The sequence below is a fragment of the Benincasa hispida genome, chromosome 4 (assembly GCF_027475165.1).
Source record: "Benincasa hispida cultivar pf3 chromosome 4, pf3_genome.v1.1, whole genome shotgun sequence".
Classification (NCBI taxonomy): Eukaryota; Viridiplantae; Streptophyta; class Magnoliopsida; order Cucurbitales; family Cucurbitaceae; genus Benincasa; species Benincasa hispida.
The window spans coordinates 65,376,100-65,391,451 of NC_143481.1; positions in this window are offsets into that span (position 1 = coordinate 65,376,100).

A 15,352-nucleotide genomic window follows, 5' to 3' on the forward strand; every position below is an offset into this window, starting at 1 on the left:
TGATCCCACTACTCTCCAAAAGAGAAGGATGTCTAAAGACAATAAATGTGATTTATTGGTCTTGGAGACGTGTTTGGTAGAGAATGATGATTCTGCCTGGATCCTTGATTCAGGTGCTACTAACCGCATCAGTTCCTCTTACCAAGGATTTAGTTCCTAGAAAACGCTGCCACAGGGAGAGTTGACTCTTCGAGTCAGTACTAGTGAGGTTGTTTCAGTTGTTGCTATAGGCAGGCTGAAGTTATTTTTGGACAAGAAACGTTATCTATTGCTGAATAATGTTTTCGTAGTTCCTCATATTAGGAGGAACTTAATCTCAATTTCTTGTCTCATTGAACAAGGTTATACAGTCTCTTTTTCTTAAAATAAAGTGTTTATTTTCAAAAATGGAATGGAGGTTGGTTTTGGTTCAATGAAAAGTAACTTATATGTACTAAGACTGTTAGTCATAAAAGCCTTATTTAATACTGAAATGTTCAGTACGGAAACAATAGCTAAAAGGCCAAAGGTTTCTTCTAAGGAAAATGCTCATCTTTGGCATCTAAGGTTAGGTCACATACACCTCAATAGGATTAAGCAGTTGGTGAAAAGTGGACTTCTAAATAGTTTAGAAGAAAACTCCTTGTCGGTGTGTGAATCATGCCTCGAAGGCAAGATGACCAATCGACCTTTTACTGGAAAAGATTACAGAGCCAAGGAAGCCTTAGAGCTTGTACATTCTGACCTCTGTGGTCCGATGAGTGTAGAGCTAGAGGTGGGTATGAATATTTCATCTCTTTCATAGATAATTATTCAAGGTACGGGTATCTCTACCTAATGCAACGTAAGTCTGAAGCCTTTGACAAGTTCAAAGAGTATAAGGCTGAAGTTGAAAACTTGTTAGGAAGAAGATAAAAAAAACTATGATCTGATCGTGGTGGAGAGTATATGGACCTCAAATTCGAACTATATGATAGAACATGGAATTACGTCCCAACTTTCAGCCCGAGGTACACCTCAGAAAAATGGTGTATCAGAAAGGAGAAATAGAACCTTGTTGGACATGGTTTGGTCTATAATGAGTTATACTCATCTTCCAGACTCGTTTTTGGGTTTTGCAGTGGAGACTGCATGCTACATTCTGAATAACGTTCCCTCAAAAAGTGTTTCTGAAACACCTTTTGAGTTGTGGAGAGTCCGTAAAGGTAGTTTATGCCACTTCAGAATTTAGGGGTGTATGACCCACGTTCTTGTGGCTAACCCAAAGAAGTTGGAACCGTGTTCGAAAGTTTGCCTCTTTGTAGGCTACCCCAGGGAAATGAGGGGTGGATACTTCTATGATCCGAGTGAGAACAAAGTATTTGTTTCTACAAATGTTATCTTCTTGGAAGAAGACTACATCCGAGATCATAAACCACGAAGTAAGCCTGTTTTACATGAGATTTCTAGTAAGACTGAGACTACTGAGGATTCAACAAGAGTTGTTGAACAGAGTGACAGATAAACAAGAGTTATTGAGGTCGGTACATCTAATCAACCAACTCAAGAGTTGAGACTACCTCGATGTAGTGGGAGGCTTATAAACCCACTGGATCGCTACATGGGTTTGACTGAAGCCCATGATGCCATTTCTAATGATAGGGTCGAGGATCCATTGTCTTTTAAGTAAGCAATGGAGGATATTGATAAAGATGAGTGGATTAAAGCCATGAACCAGAAGATGGAGTCTATGTACTTCAATCAAGTCTAGGAGCTTGTGGATCAGCCTGATGGGGTAAGACCTATAGGGTGTAAGTGAATCTATAAGCGAAAGCAAGGTACAGATGGAAAGGTGCAAACCTTTAAGGCTAGACTCGTGGCAAAGGGTTATACCCAGGTTGAAGGAATGGACTATGAGGAAACTTTCTCACCTGTTGTCATGCTCAAGTCTATTAGGGAACTCCTGTCCATAGCCACATTTTATGATTGTGAGATATGAAAAATGGACGTCAAGACTGCCATGGTAATCTTGAGGAGACCATCTACATGGCTCAACTAGAGGGGTTCGTAGTTCCAGATCAAAAGCAAAGAGTTTGCAAGCTTAATAGGTCTATTTATGGGTTGAAACAAGCGTCTAGATCATGAAACATTAGATTTGACAGTGTTGTCAAACCGTTTGGCTTTGATCAGAATGTTGATGAGCCTTGTGTTTACTAGAAAATCATCAACAACTCAATAGCTTTCCTGGTATTGTATGTGGATGATATCCTACTCATTGGGAATGATGTAGGATTTTTTACTGACATTAAGAAATGGCTAACTGCCTAGTTCCAAATGAAAGATTTGGATGAGGTGCAGTATGTTCTAAGGATCCAAATCTATGTTCTAGGGATCCAAATTATTCGGGACCATAAGAACAAGAGGTTAGCCTTATCTCGGGCATCGTACATAGATCAAATGTTTATCAGGTACAGGATGTAGGATTCCAAGAAGGGTTTATTACTCTTCAAACATGGAATCGTTTTGTCTAAGTACCAATATCCTAAGACACCTCAGGAGGTTAAGGAGATGAGACGAATTCCCTATGCTTCAGCTGTTGGAAGCTTAATGTATGCAATGTTCTGTACCAGACCTGACATTTTCTATGCAGTAGGGATTGTCATTCGTTATCATTCAAATCTAAGATTTGATCACTGGACGACGGTCAAGACGATCCTCAAGTATCTTCAGAGAACGAGGAACTACATGCTCGTGTATGGAGATAAGGATCTGTGCCTTACAGGATACACAGATTCTGACTTTTAGATCGATATAGATTCTTGTAAGTCGACATCGGGGTCAGTGTTCACTCTGAATGGAGAGGCTGTAGTGTGGCGAAGCATCAAACAGGGATACATCGCGGACTCCACTATGGAAGCTAAATACGTAGCCGTTTGTGAAGCAGCTAAAGAGGTTGTTTGGCTGAGGAAATTCCTTATAGATTTGGAAGTTGTTCCAAATATGTATTTTCCAATCACTCTTTATTGTGATAACAGTGGGGCTGTGGAAAATTCGAAGGAACCTCAGAGACATCGTTGAGGCAAGCATATCGAACGAAAATACCACTTGATCAGGGAGATTGTGCATCGCAGTGATGTGATAGTCACGAAGATCGCGTCGAAGCACAACATTGTTGATCCATTTACAAAGGCTCTCACGACTAAAGTGTTCGAGGGCCACCTAGAGAGTCTGGGTCTACGGGACATGTGGCATCTTGTCTAGGGCAAGTGGGAGATGATACTGGGATATAGAGTATGCCTAGTTAATTGTATATTGTACTTGTATTTTTTTCATGTATTGTACATTAATCTCCCGAGGCATTAGGACAAGTGGGAGATTGTTGGGATTGGTGTTCTAATTCTCCCGGAGTCTCGTAGTTTGTAATCTGTACACATTGTTATGAATAAAATAAGAGTATTTTATTTGGCATTTACTTATATCCAATAGACAAAGCTCCATGGTTATTGTATGTAAACTTAAGCATGTATATGAGATATACAAGTGGATCATGCCTTAAGTGATAACCTAAAAAAGTCTGTAATATAAGGATTAATGAGGGATACCTGATCCTAGTGACACTACAGATATGGCCCACTTTGTAGAGGTTTGCAAGTGTTGTGAACTGCTATAGATGGTAGATCCTGACCATTCATGTGGAGACATGCGAGCGAGGGTGTCCTACACAAAGAGTTTGGGACCACAAGATGATTTGTCTCTGTATATAATGCCATTGATACTGAAAACTTACATCTCACCTAAACAACCATAAGTGACATGACCTTAATCCTTACTGTTTTGAGAACTCCTGTCTTTGAGGCCAGTCCTTTGATTAGTATAGGTGAAAGTGGCCAGATTGCCAACTCAACATACCTACCTTTTTTAGGATTTGTCTGATTTGGGAACTGGGAACTCAGTTACACAAGATGGAATTCACTCCTTCCCTAAAGCAGGGATAAGTAGATAGATTGCTCCCTTAAGGGTTGATTTTGGGTCTTGTACATAGTGGCCATGGCTTCTCTTTGGAAGAGAGGATTCAGTCATAGAAGGACTATGACTTATGTACATGAAATGGGATCAGTGGTACTTAAACAGTTAGATGTAACTACAAGGGCATAACGGTTATTGGCCAACTGTACTTACGAGCAATCTGTGAAGGGTTATCGCACCGTTGATTGGTTGATATGAATACATAATATATTTGTGGTAAGGAGAGTTCAGCTGTCGATTTTTAGTGGAGTGCCTAGCAATTAATGGATAGTGGCTCCCGTGACTAAAGAGTTTACTGAGTTATTCACGTACCGTTGGAGCTTCGAGCTACAGGTCCATAAGGTCCCCTTGGTAGCTCAATGGATTCAAGTTGAGAATCAGTTCTTGGTGTTGATTTGAAATGTTCAAATTGACAAGTGGAAATTCGATTATATATGATATGACCGGTGTGATATATGAGATACATCAAGTGGAGGATTAATCTAAATGAGATTTACATTAAGTACCATGAAATAGAAAAAGAACTATCGTTTATATGTTTCATGAGATGAAATATTAAAACTATAGGTTATAAATATAATATGGTAAGTTGGCTATCATATATATTTATAATAATATTAATTATTAAATAATTATATCTTTTTCTCTAATAACCAATTGAATGGGAGGTTATTGGTGGTTTCATGGTAACCATTAGATAAAAGAAAAAATGTTTTCCTAAATTTAGTAGTTGTTGAATTGAGATCTTCCATTCTCGGAAAGACTCACGATTGGTTGTCAAGTGAATAGGATTCACAAAATGATAGCTGAAGAGAGACTAAACGATCGTGGAGTGATACTACACGATAGTTCACTCAGCTGGCCTTTAGCTAAACGATCGCGGAGCTTTTGCTAAACAATCGCAGAGCATTTATTAAACGATTGGGCATTCGTCTATACGATAGACCTTTGTCATCTCCCACTTGCTCAATCATTTACACGATTGTTATTCCTTCGGTCTCTTCCTCTAACCAAGTCCACACAGAACCCACACTTCTGGATTCTCACATCGAGTCGAGGTTTTTGGAGGCCGTTTGTTGTGTTCGCGGTGTTCGTGTGGTGGTTACTGATTGATCGTGCTATGTTGCGGTCGCTAGTTCGAGCGTTCGTGAGTTGTAGTCTTGAAGATTGTACGAGCGTTCGTGATCGAGGTATTTTGAAGATGAGTCTTCAAAGGTATGTTTATTCTTTCCCTTGATTATCTGTTAAGCATGCTGTAATTTTGTTTTGTGCATAACCTGTTAGTTTTCGTTTCTTGATTGTAATTATGTATGTTCAAATACGAATGAAATTTGGAATAATTATTCTACTGCTTATGAAAATCCTCATATTCGATTTCCGTCATACACATCGCTCGTAAGTATAACTGGGTCAATTAATTGTTATGCCTCTGTAGTTACATCTAACTCCTTAAGTACCACTGATCCCTCTAATGAACATAAGCCATTGTCCTACTATGTTTGAGTCCTCTCTTCTACAGAGAAGTTGTGGCCACTATGTTTAACACCCGAACTTAGCCCTTAAGGGAGCAATCTATCTACTTACCTCTGCTTCGAGGAAGGAGTGAATTCCATATTGTGTAACTAAGTTCCCAGCTCCTAAATCAGACAAATCTCTGATAACGGGCAGAAATGCACGTTATCATAGTGTTAAGTTCTTAAAAAATGTTGGATTGCGTTGATGAAATATGTTACTTTCCGTCCATTAAGCATCAATTTAGTAATATTGCGGTCGCATGCGTTCAACGCATCGGAACAGTTGATTTTTGTATTTTTGTGCAGACTATGCGTTAACGCAATACAAAGATTGCGATAATAGGAATTCATTGGTCGAACGCAACTTCACTGCAAGGCTTTGCATTGATCATGCTTGTAAACATCCGCCCGAGAAGGATCGCTACAACTTGATCAGTGCAACATGGTGGGCGCATCTGGGAGAAAGGCTAATTAAGAGTGATAGGACAAAAAGTTGATGACAATTGAATCCAAATTAAGATGATAGCCGAGAACGGTCACAAACTACATTCAGCTTTATTGGTGATAATTATTCGGTGCGTCAATCAGGAATTAAAGTTGTCCCATCTGTACAATCGGGAGAGAGAACCCGCCTTTCACCATGGATGCTTTATAAATACAAAGTGCATTCTTCAGAGAAGGTGTTCACCATTTTTATAATCTTTTATTCCACAAATTCACGCCTCTGTCCATAATTTTCTTTCATTTTAAGGCGGACGCGAGGGAGGAAGTTGTGCTGGTAGATCATTCCGGTAAGCTTGGGAGAGCGCCAGAAGCTCCAAAGATAGAGAGAGGGCCGACGCCTGTGGAAGCGGGAACATACTTAGATCAGATTAGAGACTTCAGTGTAAAAAGCCTTGGTCAGCAAGGAATTGCTACCAGGCTCTCTACCTTTAACTTCCATTGACATTTTGTACTCAACTCATTTATAAGAATGTAATTTCTTTCTCTATATCTGTTCACTTTCTGTGATTCACGCATGAGTAGCTAAATCAGTTGAATGGGTTGATAATCATTTAGCTAGCACAACTAGGGAATCTTTATTCTTTGTGATTATCTTGTTTATGTATGATTCATTCGTCCATTAGAGATACTCGGAAGGGTAGTCTAAGGATAGGATCTAGACTTGGGAAGGTCAGGTTAGAATCTAGGTTTGGAAGAACCAGATTAGAATGCATAAACAAGAGATAGGCGCTTAGGAATGAGCACTATTTGTTATCAACGCATCGCATGCATCTTAGAGATAGGATATGATTATAAGCGGTCACATTGTTTTCATGCATCTTGCATCAACGCATAGGACAAGAGTAGAGACTTAGGGATGAGCTATATGGACATTTTGCATTCAACACATGCGTTCTAGATTTAGGAGCATTGCATTTACATTGGAAAATGACTTTTTGTGCATGGTAGTAACATGATCGCATAGTCTGACGCATTCCCGAGTAACGCTAGCTAAAGATCTTCTCAACCTGATCATCACATACTCATTGCATCTATCAATGCAACTTTCGTTTCTTAAATCCGCCGCATTTATTTATTTCTTTTTCATCAACGCAAACAACAAACTAAACACTTTATTTATTTACCCGGTTACCGCAAAGTTTTAATCAAAATTACCAACGTAATCTATTTTCATAAGTCCCTGTGTTCGACCCTAGACTTACCAAGAAACTCAGAGGAATTTACACTTGAATTCCGCTAGGGAAACTTAAGTGTACAACGCAAATCCACCAATGCATATCATCTATATTTCCACTGAATAAAATATTGCATCAAGTTTTTGGTGCCGTTGCCAGGGACTTCGACAAAATAGTTTGCTAACGATAATTTTTTGATTTCTTTGCAGAATTCTCAATCTCTGGCGAATTACAACCCAGCGATTGAGAGGACTTTTAGAAGAAGATTGCGAGACCGCCAATAACAACCACAATCCGATAAAAAAAGAGATGGTAGAGCAGCCTGAAAATGGAGCACCAAATGATAATAATGTCATGGCGAATTCGATTCTGTTGGCGAACAATCGCAATAGGCCCATCAGGGACTATGCATTGCCAAACCTCTATGATTTCTCTCCAGGAATCATGAGGCCTTCCCTCGACGGAAGTAGATTCAAAATGAAACCGGTGATGCTGCAGATGATCCAGACTACAGGTCAATTCGGAGGAAGGTGTGGCGAGGACCCGCACGTCCACCTCTAAAGTTTTATTGAAATCTGCAATACTTTTGTGTTCCCAAACATTTATGCTGAAGAAGTTCGACTAACGCTGTTTCCATTTTCTCTTTGTGATCAGGCTAGGAAATGGGCATATTCACTCGAACTAGGAGAGATCACTTCTTGGGAGCAGGTAGTGGAGAAATTTATGAAGAAGTATTTTCCACCTACCGAGAACGCAAGACGAAGGAAGCTTATTACAAATTTTGAACAAGACTTGGATGAATCGCTCAGCGATGCTTGGGCAAGGTTTAAAAGGTTGGTTCGGGATTGTCCACATATTGGGTTACCAGACTGCCTTCAAATGGAGATTTTCTATCATGATTTGAATCCCACTTCCCAGACCACTGCCAATGCTGCAGCCACTGGTGGTTTGCTTGACAAAACTTATGATGAGGCGAAGAATATCCTGGATCGCATCTCCAAGAACCATAAAGACTGGAGAGAGAGTGACCAGAGATCGAGACTTAAAAATTCTGACGCAAACAATGGTGCTATTGTTTCATTGCAAAACCAAATGACCGCAATAATGAATTTGATCCAAGGAATGGCGATCAGCAGCCCAACACCGCAAGGTGGGCAAATCAACGCAATCAGTCAGAACACCGCAAGGTGTGCGACTTGCGATGATGGGCATGCGATGGAAGATTGCCCACAAAATCCACAATCTGTTTACTTTGTGAAAAATAATCCTTTTTCAAACATCTACAACCTCGAGTGGAAAAACCACCCTAACTTTGCTTGGAAGAATCAACAACAAACTTTTCAACCTGTGGAGCAAAAAGAAGGGCCACAAAAATTCTTTCAACGCAACAATGGTCAACGGAGCAGTCAAGCAAGTAGCTCACAAAAACCACCGCAATCCTCTTATTTAGAGAGCCTATTGAAGCAATGTATAGAGAAAAACGAGATAGTGCTTCAAAGTCAGGCCACGTCCATCCGCAATCTCGAATTGCAAATGGGCCAGATTGCGAGTGAGCTAAAAAGTCGACCACAAGGGGCGTTGTCAAGTTCAACCGAACTTCCACACAACTCGAAGGGATCAGGTAAAGAGCAATGTCGGGTTGTGACATTGCGCAGCAGGAAGACTGTGGAGGGAGAAAAGAATGAGCATAGTAGAACAAATTCCATTGCAACTGAGCCTGAGATTACGGTAACGCAAGAAGAAGAAAGAGAAAATGAAGCAGCAGAACCTGAGGTTACGTCGACCTCGAAGCCTAATGAAACGGGAACCGTGAAAGTCCAGTTACCACCCTTCCCACAGATACTAAGGAAGAATAAAAATGAAGAGGTACAGTACCAACACTTCTTATCTATGTTAAAGCAATTACATGTTAACATTCCTTTCAGTGAAGCGATTGAGGAAATGCATGCCAAGTTTCTGAAAGACATGGTAACTAAGAAGAGGGGCGCTGGAAAATTTGCCACGATGGCATTAACGCAAAGTTCCAAATAAATTATCCCACCGAAGATGAGCAATCCTAGGAACTTCACTATTCCTTGCTCCATAAGAGGACTCTATATTGGGCAAGCCGTGTGACTTGAGGGCCAGCATAAATTTGATGCCACTGTCAATTTGTAGACAATTAAATGTGGGGCAACTTGTGCCCACATCAATGACTCTCCAATTGGCTAATAGATCTCTGGTTCATCTAGAAGGTAAGGTGAAGGATATGTTGATCACGATTGATAAATTTATTTTTCCAGCTGACTTCATCATTTTAGACTACGAGGCCGACAAAGATGTGCCCATCATTTTGGGGTGACCTTTTCTATCAATGGGTCGTGCTCAAATTGATGTGCATAAGGGAGAAATCACTTTGAGTATAAACGGACAGAAACTCAAATTTAATATAATTCGTGCCATGAAATTTACGGATGAAGAAGACCTACAAGATTCTGATGATGACCTGAATTTGATTGAAGAAGAAAAGTCTGATGAAGAGTGTGAAGAAGAGGATGTGAACGCATCCGTTGCTGCTTGTAATGCAATCATAGCAAAAACAAACAAAGAAGAAGAAATGATCGCAAAGCAAGAAGTAGAGTCGACAGAAGAAAGAAAAACAACGCAACCTTCCTTAGTGGAGCCACCAACACTTGAACTAAAAACCCTACTAACCCATTTGAAGTACGCATTTTTGGGGCAAAATGAGAAGCTGCCAGTGATTATTTCCTCTGCGCTCAACAAAGAACAGAAGAATGCATTGATGAGTATTCTCAAGAAACATGTGCGAGCAATTGGCTGGATGCTCGTTGACATCAGAGGAATTAGCCCCGCGTACTGCATGCACCACATTCGTCTTGAAGACGACCACAAAGCAACAATTGAACATCAACGCAGACTCAACCCTGCGATGAAGGAGGTCGTCAAGAAGGAGATTATCAAATGGCTGGATGCAGGCATTATCTATCCCATAGCAGATAGCACGTGGGTCAGCCCCGTGCAATGTGTGCTGAAGAAGGGCAGAATGACGGTAGTGCCAAATGAGAACAACGAATTAATACCGCAAAGGACCATCACTGGATAGCGCATATGTATAGACTACTGCAAATTGAATGCGGCCATAAAGAAAGACTATTTCCCTCTTCCATTCATCGATCAAATGGTAGACAGACTAGTAGGGAATGATTTTTACTGCTTCTTGGATGTGTATGCCGGATACAATCAAATCATGATAGCTCTTGAAGATAAAGACAAGACCATATTCACCTGCCCATATGGGACATTCACTTTTCACCGTATGTCGTTTGGTCTCTACAATGCGCCGAGCACGTTCCAAAGGTGCATGATGGTGATCTTTTCAGATTATCTAGAGGATTCAGTGGAAATATTTATGGACGACTTCTCGATTTATGGGAACACTAATGAAGTATGCCTAGCCAACTTAGAGAAAATTCTGAAGAGATGTGAGGAGACGAATTTGGTGCTCAACTGGAAAAAATGTCATTTCATGGTGAAAGAGGGTATAGTGTTGGGACATAAAGTCTCCCAGGATGGGTTGGAGGTGGACAAAGAAAAGATCGACGCAATTGAAAAACTTCCACCTCCAACCAGCGTGAAGGTTGTGCGAAGCTTCTTAGTGCATGTTGGATTCTATAGACGATTTGTCAAGGAATTTTCTAAGATAGCACGACCATTGAGTGTGTTGCTAGAGTCTGACAGAAAATTTGAGTTCGACAACAACTGCCTCAACGCATTCAGAGTTTTAAAAGATGCGTTGATTACCGCACTCGTACTGATTGTGCCGGACTGGACATTGCCATTTGAAATCATTTGCGACGCAAGCGGGTATGCGATTGGGGCAGCTTTAGCGCAAAAGAGAGAAACAATTTTGCACCCCATCACATATGCGTGTAAAACTTTAAACCCTGCTCAAATAAATTATACCTCTACAGAGAAAGAACTCCTGGCTGTGATTTTTGCGTTGGAAAAATTTTGGGCATACTGTTGGGAACCAAGGTACTCATCCACACTGATCATTCAACGATCAAATACTTAATGACAAAGAAGGACGCAACGCCGAGGCTGATCAGATGGGTTCTCCTCCTTCAAGAATTTGATATCGAAATAATTGATCAGAAGGGGATAGAGAATCAAGTTGCAGATCATTTGTCTAGACTGGAAAATCCTGAAGTTGACCGCAATGAGACTGAGGTGAGTGCCGTATTTCCGGATGAGCAGTAGTTCCACATAGAAGAATTACCTTGGTATGCGGACATCGTTAATTATTTGGTTTGTGAACAATTTCCTGAAGATTACACCTACCATCAACAGAAGAAGCTTAAGCACGAATGCAAACATTATTATTGGGATGAGCCAAATCTATAAAAGAGAAGTGCATACCAGATTATTTGATTATGCGTACCAAATGCTGCTCAACAACGCATATTGTCACAATGCCACGACTCACCATATGGTGGGCACTTTAGAAGGCAACACACTACAGCCAAGGTTTTACAAAGTAGATTCTTTTGGCCCACATTATTCAAGGATGTTGTTGACTATGCAATGAAATGTGATCGGTGTCAACGCACAGGCAACATTTCATGGAAAAACGCAATGCCAATGAACACTATCTTAGAGCTGGAATTATTCAACGTATGAGGGATTGATTTCATGGGACTATTCCCTCCTTCGCATGGCAAGTATTACATCTTATTGGTCGTCGATTATGTCTCTAAGTGGGTAGAGGCAATAGCATGCGCCGCAAGTGATGCGGCGCTAGTCTCCCAGTTCCTGAAGAAAAATATCTTCACTCGTTTTGGCACCCCTCATGCCATCATAAGTGATGAAGGATCACACTTTGTCAATCACAATATCAAGGAGTTGCTGCGCAAGTACAATGTCCTTCACAAAGTGGCCACCGCATACCATCCACAAACGAATGATCAAGTTGAAATGTCCAATCGAGAAATTAAGTTGATACTTGAGAAGGTAGTAAAGCTTTCGCGGAAAGATTGGGCAATGAAGCTTGGTGATGCGTTATGGGCATACCGGACCGCATTCCAAACACCAATAGGTATGTCCCCCTATGCGTTGGTATTTGGAAAGGCGTGTCATTTGCCTTTGGATCTGGAGTATAAAGCATTGTGGGCAGTCAAGAAGCTGAATTTTGATTTAAAAAAGGCAGGGGACGCGCAAAAAATGCAACTGATCGAGTTGGAAGAATGGAGGAACAACGCATATGAAAATATGAAGATTTATACAAGAGTAGAGACTTAGGGATGAGCTCTATGGACATTTTGCATTCAACACATGCGTCCTAGATTTAGGAGCATCACATTTACATTGGAAAATGACTTGTTGTGCATGGTAGTAACATGATCGCATAGTCTGACACATTCCCGAGTAACGCTAGCTAAAGATCTTCTCAACCCGTTCATCGTGTACTCATTGCATCTATCAACACACCTTTCGTTTCTCAAATCCGCCGCATTTATTTACTTCTTTTTCGTCAACGCAAACAACAAACCAAACACTTTATTTATTTACCCAGTTATCACAAAGTTTTTATCAAAATTACCAACGTAATCTATTTTCACAAGTTCCTGTGTTCGACCCTGGACTTACCAGGAAACTCAGAGGAATTTACACTTGAATTCCGCTTGGGAAACTTGAGTACACAACGCAAATCCACCAACACATATCATCCATATTTCCACTGAATAAAATACTGCATCAATCCCCAAAAAGGTAGGGTTGTTGAGTTGGCAATCTGACCACTCTCACCCATACTAACCAACGGACCGCCCTCAAAGGCAGGAGTTCTTAAAACACTCAGGATTAAGGTCATGTCACCTATGGTCATTTAGGTGAGATGTAAGTCTTAAGTATCAACGGCGTTATATAATGATACTATTCATCTCATGGTTCGGTCTTATACAAACTTTTTGTATAAGACACCCTCACTCGCATGTCTCTATATGAATGGTCAGGATCAACCATCTGTAGTAGTTCACAACACTTGAAAAACTCTACAAAGCGGGTCATATCCTTAGTGTCACTAGGATCAGGTATCCCTCCTTAATCCTTATACTACAAATATTTTTAGGTTATCACTTAAGGCATGATCCACTTGTATATCTCATATACATGCTTAAGCTACACAAGATGGAACTCACTTCTTCCCTTAAGTGCTGACTTCATGTCTTAAACAATGGGGTCCCTACCTCTTACTCTTCCGAGGGGGTTTTGTTTATGGTAGGACCATAAATAGGTTGTTTATTAGATGATCAGTGGGACTTAAGGAGTTGGATGTAATTATAGGGGTAACATGGTAATATGTCCCAACTGTAATTACAGGTGATTCGTGATGGGTCAACTTACTATTGATTGGTTATATGCGTGGACACAGAAATATATATACAATGCGGAAAGTTTATTGGAAGTAGCAAGCAATCAACTGAAGAATTTAGGATCATTAAGCACTCCAATTCATTAATTTTAGCATCAAATTAAGCGTATTCATAGAATATCAAGAGGGTTTCATAATAACTCATCTTTGAAGACTTCAATCCACGAAATCAATTGTAATCTCCTTCTCTATACTCCACTGATAACTTATTCCTTATTTTAATCCATTCTTTATTCATCCTTAAAAATATATCTTTTTTGACCAACTTGTAATCCAAAACAATAACCTATATTATAGGACAAAGTACAAATCCTTTATTAAGTATGAATTTTGATTAATTTAATTAACAATTCCAAGTTTGTTCGGAGAATTTAAAATTTTAAATAACCTCTAATAGGTGATTTGACTTGTGTATACACAACATCCATGGAATATAATTTATATCAAACACAACCCATTTTCTCATAGGTATATCACTTGTCAACTACCTCACAACATTCAAGTCAAATAATAAACCTCATACTCTAGGCAAAATTAACTAAGCATTAATTCAACCACCTCAACACATATTTCCACCCAAATAATGACATTGTGATCTCCAATAAAACACTTCATATGCCCTAAATTCATCAATTATTCCTACCCTTGAGACTTTCCAAATCTCCAAACACTCCATCCATGTCTTCATTCTCATGAAAGATATATACACCCACATTCCCTATGACCCTTGTACTCTAAGTTAAACTTGTTGTGATCAAAACGCATCATAATATTTTCAATTCAATTTTAAAGTTCAACAATGCACCATAATTTTTCCTCCAACCACTGGTGTTGCCTCTGCCAACAACCTCCCACCATATTCAAACTCCCAAAACAATCAAAGTAAACTTTCAATCATAATATGTATATTCAATAACAATAACAATAACAAAATTAATATGTATATTCAGTAACAATAACAAAAACAAAATTAATATGTATATTCAAAACAATAACAAAACAAATATTAGATTTTGATTTTGATTATGCCACCAAAACAAACGAAGCAAACTTTCAATCACAATATGTATATTCAATAACAATAACAATAACAAAGTTAATATGTATATTCAATAACAATAACAATAACAAAATTAATACATATATTCAATAACAATAACAATAACAAAATTAATACATATATTCAATAACAATAACAATAACAAAATTAATATGTATATTCAAAACAATAACAATACAAATATTGAATTTTGATTTTGATTTTGATTATGCCACCAAAATAATTAAAGCAAACTTTCAATCACAATATGTACATTCAAGAACTAAAACTTGTTTTCTTACTATTTTTTTATCTTGTATTTTCCAAAAAACAAAGATGAGAGAAATATTTTAAGAGAGAGAATTTTCAAATTACCTTTTAGGGATCTTCTATCGGCGGCAAACGACGACGAAAGGCGACGAATGACGGCGGCAGCGAATGATGAGAGGCGAACGATGGGAGCGGCAAATGATAGTAGCGGTGATCAACTGCTAGGGTTTCAAATTGGGGAAGAAGAAAGGCAGTCGATCTGCCTTCTGCCCAATCTGGGTTTTATAAAAATCTTCTGACGGCTATTGAGGGCCATCGAGAGTTCCTTAGGAATTCCCGACGAATAATAACCCATCGGGAGTTATAGTAATTTCTGACGGGTAATGTTCCAATCTCCCGACGGATAGTATATGTCGTCGGGAGTTTTTCATAACTC